Here is a 10,467-nt window from a genome sequence, read left to right on the forward strand (position 1 = left end):
AAAATTGAATTTGAATACTTGCAGTGCTATCAGACCCTTAACAGCATCTGCTGACTTTGAAGATGCTCCAATAGTGAAGAAACCTTGCAGTTGGCTCGATCTGTGCCACTCTTAGCCATGCTTTTGTTATTTTCTACAGTTTTCGCACCCAAAAAATGATCCAGTGTAAAAATATTTTCCTATGGTAGGAATGTGAAAAAATTGAATTGAATCCTTCCAGTGCTACCACACCCTTAAAGCATCTGTGACTTTTGAAGATGCTCCAACAGTGAAGAAGCCTTGCGCTTGGCTCTATCTGTTCCACTCTTAGCCAGCTTCCTCAAGGGCATAAAAGCACCAAGCCTTGCAATACATTCAAGGTTCTCAGCATTTTTCTTGCATAAAGAATGTAGAATGGCTGCAGCATTCTCCTTGTTGCAGGGCAAGCCTGTCCTCAACAGGTCTATCAAGGCAGGAATGATGGTGGCCTTTGCTATGGCAATGTTACAGTCTTGGTGGCTGACAAGAACTGACAACATTGTGAGAGCTTCACCAACCATGCAGCTGTTGGAGTTTGTGAGCATCTGCTTCAATGGCACAAGTATCCCTGCCTTCACTGCCCTGCTTTTGTTACCCTGATAAATGCACAAGTAGAGTAGCGCTGTGGCGGCATCTTCCTTCACTCTTGAGCTTCCATTTTGGAGAAAGTCTATTAAAGCTACTACTGCCCCAGATTTCCCAATTATTATCTTGTTCTCATTTACACGAGACAAACTAAAAAGGGTTGCAGCTGCATTCTCTCTGGCTTCCATGCTTCCCATCCTGAGGAATTGGATAATTGGGGGAACTGCACCTGCCAGCATTATGAGTGATTTATTATTCACATATATTGAGAGTTTGAGTAATGCAAGTCACCACATTCTCTTGTGTTCTCACATCTTCTGAGGTAAACAGGTTGACCAGAATTGGAATAGCACCAGCTTCTGCCGTAAGTATCCGATTATCTGTGCTTCTTTTGGAAAGTGATAGGATTTTAGCTGCAGCACTTCTTTGGTCCTCAATGGATCGACTGGAAAGCTTACGGACCAGAGCATTGATGGCTTCTATGTCCCCACTAACATCCTGAAATGATCCATCATTCTTTCTAATCCTACTGTTTACTGGTCCCATTGACAACTCAACACTGTTCTTTACACACCACTCTGTAATTAGACTTCTCAACACATAATTTGGGGTTAGTGTATAATTCTGAAGCTTCTGCTGAGTTTTTGGGCATGTTCTGTTGCCACTGTCTATCCATCTCTGTATATATGACCTCTCATAAGTCTGCAAATCAAGGGAACAAAAAAGAAAGAGTTTAAGGTGGAGTTGAGTTTCAGAGGTCCTTAATTGAAGTTAGTTGAGTGTAGGCACATTGAGTGACATATGAGACAGTAAATGGTACCTGGCCAGTGGCAACAATTATAGGATCTCTCATCAATTCAAGAGAAATAGGGCAGAGGAAATCATTGTGAGGTTTGTAATATCTCAATGATTTATTAATAAATTACGTCTGGCAAGAAATAAATCATAACAGAATAACTAAGTGCACATGGGTTTGATACAAGTGGGCTGACAGATGCTAGGGTTTATGACAGTGCATGGATCCTTAACAGGCCCCCTCAAGCTCACGGGGGTGAACAAAAGCGCAGCCTGGAGAGACCTTTAGTTAGAATGTCTGCAACTTGATCCACTGTTGAAATATATCGAACAATCAATTGCTTCAAAGCAACCATTTCCCTTGCGACGTGAAAATCTATTTCAATATGTTTTGTACGAGAGTGGAACACTGGGTTCGCAGATAGGTACATTGCCCCAACATTGTCACACCATATTAGTGGAGCATCAACAAGAAAAACCCCAAGTTCTTGTAACAGAGATCGAAGCCAAAAAAGCTCTGTTGCAACAGAAGCGACTGCTCGATATTCAGCCTCCGTAGAGGAACGACAAATAGTTCGCTGCTTTCAGGATCCCCAAGAGACAAGATGGGAACCAAGTAAAATACCAAAACTAGTTGTAGAACGTCTATCATCGGGACACCCTGCCCAATCCACATCAAAATAGGATGTTAAAGTGACAGGCTCAGAAGGTGAAGAAGCCTTGAAGAATAAACCATCCATGAGGGTGTGCTTCAAATAACGTAAAAAATACATTTCACAGCAGTCCAGTGAGCATGCGTTGGACAATGCATAAACTGAGCAACCTTACTAACCGTAAAGCCAATGTCTGGCCGGGTCATGGTCAAGTATTGTAAAGCACCTACTACACGACGATACATCATGCCATCAGATAGAGGTGTTCCTGTTGTAGCCATTAGTGGCGGTGAAGAGGGAAACCGGATTTGCACAATCATATCTGTATTGGTCAAAAGATCAGTTATATATTTCCTTTGATTAAGAAATAAACCATCTTTGGATCGGGATACCTCAATCCCAAGAAAGTAATGAAGGTCTCCTAAATCCTTCACGGCAAAGCGGGTAGATAGAGCATGAATAAGGTCCCCAATAGCCTTTATAGAATTCCCAGTAAGTACTAAATCATCAACATATATAAGAAAGTAGAAAATAATGCCTTGCTTCCGAAAGATAAAAAAACTAGAGTCTGTTCATGAAGCATTGAAATCATGAGATTGAAGAAACGTGCTCAAACTTGTGCACCAGGCCCTCGGCGCCTGTTTAAGACCGTATAAGGAGGGCTGCAATTTACAGAGAAAGTGAGGAGCAAAATCATCAATGAAGCCCGGAGGCTGAGACATATACACGTTTTCAGTAAGATTCCCGTGTAAAAATGCGTTCTGCACATCTAATTGGTGAAGAGGCCAATTACGAGTAACCGCAAGAAAGAGAACCACTCTGATAGAGGCCGGCTTAACAACCGGACTAAAGGTTTCTGTAAAATCAAGGCCTGGGCGCTGATGGAACCCTTTCGTAACTAAACGAGCCTTATAGCGCTTTATAGTGCCATCAGAATGACGCTTCAAACGAAAAACCCATTTGCAGCCGATGACACTGTAGTCGGGTGATGGTGGAACCAAACACCAAGTGCCATTCCTCAAAAAACCGTTAAATTCATCTTCCATTGCAGCTTTCCATGGAGGCAACTTTAGTGCCTGAGAGTAGCATGTGGGTTCCGATTATGCAGAAATGGGGTGCTTGGTAGTCGAAAGATTGAGACGGGAAGGAGGCGGGCGCAAAGAACCTGTGCGAGATCGTGTTAACATGGGATGAGAAGGAGCAGCAAGTGGTTGAGGGAGAACAGGATCAGATTGAGGAATATTTGATAGGGTATGTTCGGATAAAGACGTGGATGTATCGGGTAAAGACGATGAGACATCGGGTAAAGAAGACAACCTTGAAGAAAAAGAGATGGGTTTGGTGGATTAGACCCACGTAAGGGAAAGCTTGGTGGATCAGACCCATGTAATTGGGAACTTGATGAATCAGACCCATGTAATTGGGAACCAATAATAGGCCTGGGTGAAAAATTGGGCTCAGATAATGAAATAGGCTTAGACAGTGACAATGGAATGGGCTTTGGGAATGATATAGGCATAGGAGCAGGGACTAAAGGCCCATTGGATAACGGATTAAGAGGCAAAGAATAAGATGGTGGTGGTGATGAATGAGAGCAAGGAAGAAAAATAGGTGGAGAAACATCATACCAGGAGGTGAGATAGGGTGGAGAAGAAGTATGTGGAGAAGTGGGAAAAGAGAAGGAAAAAATGGACTCTTCAGAGACAACATGATGTGAAATATAAAGACGATTTTTAGAAGTATCAAGACATTTATAGCCACGATGGGTAAGGGAGTAACCCAAGAACACACAAGGAGTTGAGCAAGTTTACAGCTTGTTACGAGCATAAGGCCTCAACCATGGGTAACAGAGGCATCCAAAGGTTTTTAAAACTAGGTAATCGGGAGAAGTGTGAAATAGCCTTTGCAAAGGACTAATATTCCCAATGAGTGATGAAGGCATCCTATTTATGAGAAATGTAGCTGCAAGAAAGGCATAAGTCCAGTATTGAACAGAGATGTGAGGATGAAACATGAGAGCAAGACCCATTCTGAGCTTGAGTGTGAGGGCACGACACACGTAAAGAAATACCATGTGAGTGGAACTTTGGAAGCAATTTCTGAAATTCTCCTCCTCCATCAGTTTGTAGGCACTTTATTTTGGTGGAAAAATAATTTTCAACATATGCCTTAAATGTAGTAAAGATGGAAGAGACATCAGATTTAAGAGAAATTGGATAAAGCCAACTATATTTGCTAAAATCATCAACAGAGAGTACATAGTAATGGAATCCATCAATAGAAACAGCCGGAGCTGCCCCCCATAGATCACAATGAATAAGCGCAAGAGGAGCAGAGCTGATACTAGGGGAGGGAAGTAAAGGAAACCGATGACTCTTGGACTGATTACAAGCATTACAGATAACAGTCTTTATTCTAGTAGTAGGAAGATGAAATTGGTGAAGAATGTGACGAACAATCTTGAACGACGGATGACCAAAACGATGATGCCAGATGTCTATTGAAGCAGAAGTGCTGGTCATGGCAATAGAGGGAGATGATATAGGACCAGTGCAGATAAGAGGCATGTAATACAAACCATTTTCACTCTGGCCTTGGTATAACGTTGTCTTTGTCTGTTGGTCCTTAATCAAGAAACAATGAGGATGAAATTCAAAATAAACTCTATTTTCTGAAGCAAAACAATTAACAGAAAGAAGATTTTTATGAATGCTTGGAACACATAAGATGTTAGAGAGTTCAAAACTACAGTTGGAAGAATGAAATTTAGAAGAGCCAATATGTGTAATTGGAAGAGCTTGACCATTACCTACAATGATTTGGTCAGGACCAATATAATGAGCATTCAAGGCCAGATTAGAAATATCTGTAGTGAGGTGCTTGTTAGAGGCAGAGTCTAATAACCAGGTAAAAATAGAGAGAAGACCAAAGACAGAGGAAGAAGATGGAAAGGTAGACATACCTAAGAAGGCATGATTAAACCTTTGAGGACAATGAGTAGCAACATGTCCAGCAGTGTCACAGATTTGGCAACATTGACGTGGTTGATTTGTAAATGAAGGTGACTGAGAAGAAGACTTGTCACCGGAAGATTGCCAATTGCGAGATGAACCATGAGATTGAGAAGAATCACCACGATGACCTTGGGAATAGTCGGAGGCAGAATTTAAGATCCATTACTCGAGTTCTTGAAGAAGGAGCATAGATTCTTGAAAGAGCAGACAAGGCATCATAGGATGTCTCAGCGCTAACAACATGAGATATTGCAGATTCCGACAACGACGAAATTATCCAACTCAAGACAATCTGATCTTGCCGCTCCCAGAGTGTAGCAGCCGCCAGAGAAGATGGATCAGAATCAACCACCAAAGGTTTAGGAAATGTGCTATTCACATATCTGAGAAGGTTGTGACCACGGAGAAGTGGCAAGAACTGAGCATGCCAAAGCAGAAAGTTTGAGGGACCAAGCTTCAGCGGCAGATGTGGAGACACATTGATGGAGACGAGAGATGAAGAGGAGCCAGGATCAGTAACAGAGCCATTTGGAGAAGACGACGCCATTAGCAAGAACTCAAGCTCATCAGAGCATATAACCGACTGATACCATGTGAGGTTTGTAATATCTCAATGATTTATTAATAAAGGATGATTACATATATATATATATATATATATATATATATAGGCATTGCATCTGGCAAGAAATGAATCATAACAGAATGACCAAGTACACATGGGTTTGATACTAGTGGGCTGAGAGATGCGAGGGTGTATGACAGTGCATGGATCCTTAAGAATCATCAGGAGTAACTATCGAGTCAGGCTTATTCCTTTCCTCTGAACTCTTTCCAGCCAGATCATCTTCCTTGTTTGAGTCGGCTTTGTTCAATATGTAGGCCTCAGAAGATGAAGAGACTCTCTGAGGTCTTGCCCGTTCATGTATCATCTGTTCCAGATGATGCCCCATCTTTCCATTAACTTTAGGAACAATGTCCACCAGTGCTCGAGATTTATGATGCAAGCTTCTAATTACTCTGTTACCTGAATCTGGCATATTCGTTTTGTCAAGTGGCTCGGATAAGGCACGAGAAACTATTTTTGAATTCAGAGATCCATTCCTTTTTGCTGCTCTTCTCAACTGTGTTCGAACCAATTCAACCTGGTGAAAGAGAATGTTAGTGGCAGTTCAGTAGTGTCAAAGGCACTATGTATTGCTGAACTCTTACTTGTTCCTGAGCTTCCTCAGATATATTGAATTGATCATATGGTATGTTACCCAATGCTCTCTCCAACTTCCATGTTATACATTGGAACTGGAAGGTGACTTTCTTGCAACTTAGATCCTAGATCAAGCAACAGAAGGTTTAGAGAAAAACACTAGGACTTCAAGATAAAATTAGACAAATGTAACCACTAATCCCTTTCATGATCTTGTAATAAATAGAGAAGCTGGCAAGATAGCTTCCCACTCATATCACAAGGACATTAAGAATAGATTACATTCACTTTAGTCCTTGGAAGTCTTAGGGTAAGTGTACACATTTTGCAAATACTGGTGGAATTATATCAATGTAAATCAAAACCCTTTTCGATTGCAATGAACAGATACCAGAATCAATTTCCCAAAAGCTTCCAAAATTTCATGTAGTACTGGGTTGACACAACAGTAGCGGAGTGTGAACTAAAGTGAAACCAATGAAAGCACTTACAGGAGAGGTTTTGGAATCATAATTCCGTGCAACGAGAAGAAGCCGCTTAGCAGAGCGAAGCACTCCCAGCAGATCTTTCAAAGAAGAAGAAGAGGAAGACGATGTGGAAGTGAAGGGATGGGCATTGTTGTCACCCTTGAAGTCCCTCATATCCTCAAACAACCGAGAGAGAAGCCCAATTCTCCGGCTTAAATCCGTACACTCTCGCTTGTAAACGTCTCCAAACCCACTGCTCCGCCCGATGTCATGAACGAGTTCCGGAAGCATCTGACCGGAGGCACCAATGTCTCCACTGTCCATGGCCATTGCGAGATCGATGACCCACTACCCGTCTCCGCCTCCTCTTCCTCCTTGGGTAGAGAAAGAAAGCAGTAATGAACCCGCATTATAATAATAATAATAATGTCAAATGCCTTCATGGATTGGATTGTGAATTCCGATGGATCATTGATCTATTCAGAGAGAAAGAGGAAGAGGAAAACACGAACGTGATGGTCTCAAGCTTTAGCAACCAAAACGGTGACTTTGGCTACCATGGCCGGCCATGGATGATTCAATTAATTGTAAGTTTGTGATAATTTGACAAATTAAGTAGCTGCCTAACTAAGTAATGACAACCCAGAAGGATCTTTCTTCTTCTTTTATGGATTGATCTTCCTTTTTACTCTATTATAAATCTGTTAAGAAGACATTTAAATGCAGGTTTTGAAGATTGAGAATGAACCCAAATTGGCCTTCACGAGGTATAAGATCAGGAGCTTTAGGATTTGGAAGGCAGAAATTAGTAATGTTGGCAATCTTCCATGGGAGATTCTAGAGAGAGTAGGCTATTGATGCAGTCCACCACAGTTTCTATAAACTCCCAACTCCAAAAGCTTTGTATTTTCCATGGTTCTGAGTCAAGTTGTCAATAACAAGGTGGACACCGGGAATCTAAATTATTAGTTTACAAATTGGGCCGCAGTGGGTGATTTGATGAATTTTTGAAATCAATGAGCCCAAGGCCCAACCATAGTGTAATTGAAATTCCAGAGTCCAGATTGAACTTCTTATGGGCCTCTCCAAGAATGAGCCCCTTCATATAACCATGATGATGAAAAAAAAAAAAAAACCTTTTACAATCCAAACCCAAAAGGCTCCAAAGAGATGTAAAGCTTTTTAGATCAAAATCTCATACTATTTCTGCCTTCTGCTACTCACTTCACTGCCATTCTCATAATTGCAATTAGGCTTTGCCATTTTGAATAATGACAAATAGTTTAAGCATGGGATAATGGAGGTCATATACTGAGAGCATAGAACCAGCCATGGAATAATAATAATAATAATAATAATAATAATAGTAGTAGGGTTAATCCTGGTGCAACCATGGTGTTGTCACCATCACTGTGACATAATTTTTAAAAAAATGACATAGAAAACAAAAAAATATCATAAAAAATACAAATTTTCTTTATGACGACGTGATATAATACTGACAAAAGTCTAGCATCTCGATCACCCAAAATACCTCTGATTAATTATACGGCTAATTTGTCGGAAAAGCACATATAACCGGTGCTTAGTTACGATGAGCATGAATCATATTAGTTATACTAATAACAATAAACCTTTTCTTCTTGTAGTGTAACTTTCTTCCCCTTAGTCTGTAGAATTCATTTATGGTTTGTAAGTCTGGTTACAGCTCTATTGTTGAAGCTGCTGCTTGCCCCAGCAGTAAGACCTTGGACTGTTAGAGGCAGGAGAAAATCCCACCTTCACCCTACTTCTTCTAATCTAATTTTTCAAGCACTTTTTCTTTGATCAACAGAATCCATTGCTATGATGCAAGGTACCAAATTTTCATTGCACGCATCTGTCAAAAGTTAAGGAAATTGGTCCCCCACCCCCATTAGCACCTTAACTGGAAGTTGGAGTGGTCAAGATGGTTATGTGGTGAGCCTAGTAGACTTGGGAATAAATCATGCCTCAAAAGATCTTCTAGCAGCTGCACATGACCAATCTAACAAGGTCGACAACTACTTATGACTCTTTGAAATCCAGGGAAAGAGGTTAAATTAAACCATCACCATCTTCATTGTTCTTAACTTTCCGAAAGTTAGATCATATCAGTCATAGACTTATAGCAATCTACCATCCACTAATTTGAGCCTTATATTCCTTTGTTATTTCCAAATGCCTCTATATACTTTGTTATCGTGTAAGCTTTCTTCCTTAAGATTTTAGGATTTGAAAATCAAAGTTCAAATAGTATTTTACTATATCCATAATTTATTTATTGAAGAAGAAGAAGAAGGAAAAAAAAAAAAAAAAAAAAAGAGAGATTTTGGTAGAAACAACAAACAAGGCAGGAGAATATACCAGTTACTCTGTAAGGTTAAAGTGTGCAATCAACTTCCAACTGTCTCAGTGCATGTTCATCCTTGAAGTGGTTCTGCAAAAGATTTGCTTTCCCATGTTTGCCCTTCTGAACAAATACTGACTCTCCTAATTGTTTTCTGTGCCTAGAACCTTTGCATGGCCCAGTTATTATTATCCAATCTCAATGGATAATACATCACTCCTTATCCACCTAGATGGATTTAAAAACCACAAGTTTGAGCAGGTGGGAATAGCAAGAATTTCTGTATTTCACGGAGAGAACTCTCTTCTTACTCAATTGTTAAGGTATGTGAAACAAAATGCCAAAAATAGAATCAAGACACAACAAGATGGACCTTATATATTTCCCTCTTCATTTATTCTGTAATATTCTAGAAATTTTTTTGCCTCACAATTTTGAGTTGGCTTATTATCCCCCTTGGATGTCAAGAAATGAACTTTCCTTTTTGACAATTCAGGCGAAATATATCCACTCCTTTTGGTGGTAAGGAAGCCATATATGAATTAATATTTGCTCTTTGTCAAGGGGTATAGGGTAACTAGTAGCAAGCTTATCCATTCTTTTCTCCTGGAAATGGTAGGTGCGCTCTTGCTTTCTGATCCAGCGAACCCGAAAAAATGGAACTTAACAAAGTTTCTCCAATCATGTCTGAGCATAATGAATAATAGTAGATGGAAAAACAGAAGTGTATTTGAAGAAAACTTCTTAAGAAACACAACCCCAAGGGGTAGCCGAGTTCGCAAGGGACCTTCGCCTCACGAAGTGTGTGGTTCTGAGTTCGACTCTATTTACCTCTTTGGGGCCACTCACACAGGTTGTTTAGTGCTCTTCACTGCTTTCAGTGAAAGTTGAATGGTTCTCATTCAACCCTGGTATGACCCGGTCCATGCAGTTGTGGGGTCATTATGGGCCCACAAGACTACTCAAGCCGAAGGCCTGGCTGCCTGTCGTTAGCAAAAAAAAAGTATAAGAAACACAAATTTTCTACATTTTAGAAAATTTACTCTCTTTTTTCCACATTGAGTGGTAGATAGATTGAAATGTTGGGAGATCCAATGGCTAAGTTGTGCAAATATTTGTGGGATTCAGTCAAAATATCTCATGAGTTTTCACAAGTTGGATATTGAATCACATTCGACGACTAAACTGATGCCCATGTGGTGAAAATAGGAAGTTTGGGTTAATAATCCTGTGCCTTCTTAGAATGTCCTTGCTTTGAATGTTTGGTAGTACTTAATAGAACTTCAATGTATCCAATTTAGTAATGCCAACTTTGCATTCTCATTTCTTGCTCAAGACCAACTGGAATGCTTGCAAACTGTAT

At 40.3% G+C, this 10,467-nt stretch overlaps 1 pseudogene; it reads right to left on the minus strand.

Annotated features, from left to right (window-relative positions):
• LOC122083831 lies at positions 1-7,673 on the minus strand (annotated as a pseudogene).
• Between the last annotated feature and the right edge of the window lie 2,794 nt (positions 7,674-10,467).

Source organism: Macadamia integrifolia, chromosome 7, assembly GCF_013358625.1.
Source record: "Macadamia integrifolia cultivar HAES 741 chromosome 7, SCU_Mint_v3, whole genome shotgun sequence".
Taxonomy (NCBI): domain Eukaryota; kingdom Viridiplantae; phylum Streptophyta; class Magnoliopsida; order Proteales; family Proteaceae; genus Macadamia; species Macadamia integrifolia.